The following is a 2,002-nucleotide window of genomic DNA, read 5'->3' as shown; positions in this document are numbered from 1 at the left end:
GGGAGGAAGGAAGGAAGGAAGGAAGGAAGGAAGGAAGGAAGGAAGGAAGGAAGGAAGGAAGGAAGGAAGGAAGGAAGGAGGAAAGAAATAAAAAATTGTCCTTGTTGTCAAAGAGTTAATATTCAACTGAGGATATGTGCAGAGATGAATAAATACTAGGACAATACAATTTGAAGACGGATAAAAAATAAAAATAATCTGTATCCTGGAAGGCCTCAGGTAGGATATATCATTTGAGATGTGATTTGAACCAAGTTAGAAATTTTGAGAGGTAGCAGTAAAGTACTCCACATTTTAGCAGGTCCAGCTAACGTGCAGGCTCCATGGAGACTTCAGTCCCAATTTCTTAACAAAAGTTATTTCTCACTCATTTGAAGCTATCAGATTTCATGCTGTTCTGTTGTATTTTCTACTATGTTTGCAAATGCTTATGTCTATTATGTCCATTTAAGTTTTAAGTGGCCTGAGATAAGAATTTGAGTTTGAGTATATTAATCTCTTCATCCCCTGTCATATGTAACATCATATTTTACACATAAGCAGCTTGTTGTTGTTGTCGTTATTATCTGCTTTTTACACTGTAATGAAATTTGAAGATCCCTTTGTAATTTCATCATGAAGGGGTAAGGTTGAAATGATTTTGCAGTGTGAGGGAAGAGCCCTTATTGGATGAGAAATAAACTGGAAATCATTTACAAAATATTTTTTTTTACATACAAGTGACACCTTTGTACAAGGTTTCATTGTAGAGGAACAAAAAAAACATGTAACTACTGATCCCAAGCTCAATTAAGAAAAAGCAATCTATTGTAATTTATCCCACTCATTTTTCATTATCAAAGTACTAGACACTGCTACATATTACATCAATATTGTCACAGAATCATAAAAGTAGCTTTTATATTTCATATATACATATGTGTGTATATTCATGGTTGATATATACATATTGATACATAGAACACATGTGTATGTTACTACTTCAATTCTAAATGTATTTAGGAATTATTCTAATTTGAGTTTTAATTTCATCACTTGGGATCTGAATTAATTTGATGACATTTTTGTTATAATTATCCTAAGTGATGTAGAAATTAGCTTGAAGCTTGTGGATGGTAGGTATCTATAGTCTGAATAGTTTTCAGAAATGCCTTAAAACATTAAAGAATTTTAATTTGCCTTTGTATCCCTTCCCTATTATCCCTGGAAAAAGTCAATATACGATGAGGGGGAGAAGGAACATATGTGGTATTTGACATGATTATAGTAAAAAAAAAAAGCAATAGAAAAAGACAGCATTTCAAGAGATTATTAATAAATTCATCCTGCTCCTATACTGACAGAAATTTTGTCAAGTAGCCCTTTAAAGTGAGATTTCTTCAAAATTAATTTAGGAGAATCTAGGAATTATTTTGCTTTTATTTATTTCCATTCTCATGGACCAATTGTAATATGATAAGTTACAAACACATGTGCAGACCAAACTCAAATTGCCACTAATATTAAATGGCTATTTTTAATGTACACCATAACATTAGAATCCATAAAAAAACATAACCAAGTTTAAAGTTACAAAGTTCTTCCCACCTCAACTAGTAATTAATAATAGACACACTAGCAATCAGTTCAGCTCAATTCAATTAATTCAGTCCAATCCAACTCAAATGGATTGAATTATAGTTCAATTCATTTGAACTTTAATACATTTGAGTTTAATTCAGTTTTGTTTTTAAGCAATTGGGGTTAAGTAACTTGCTCAAGGTTACATGGCCAGGTGTTTCTGGGTGGGTGCTAAGTGTCTGAGCCCAGATTCGATTCCCAGGTCATCCCAACACTGGGGCCCGTGCTCTTACTCGCTGTGCTACCTGGCCACCCCTTAGTTCACTTTTCAAATCCTTCTTTTTGTACAATGCACTAAGTATTGAGAATTAAAAGAAATGAAAAGGTAAGGGAAAGGAAGGGAAGGGAAGGGAAGGGAAGGGAAGGGAAGGGAAGGGAAGGG

This window comes from Petaurus breviceps, unplaced genomic scaffold, assembly GCF_028583685.1.
Source record: "Petaurus breviceps papuanus isolate PSGF00001 unplaced genomic scaffold, PetGlider_PUasm1.0 189, whole genome shotgun sequence".
Taxonomy (NCBI): domain Eukaryota; kingdom Metazoa; phylum Chordata; class Mammalia; order Diprotodontia; family Petauridae; genus Petaurus; species Petaurus breviceps.
The sequence above is the reverse complement of the archived record's forward strand: the minus strand, read 5'-3'. Positions refer to the sequence as shown.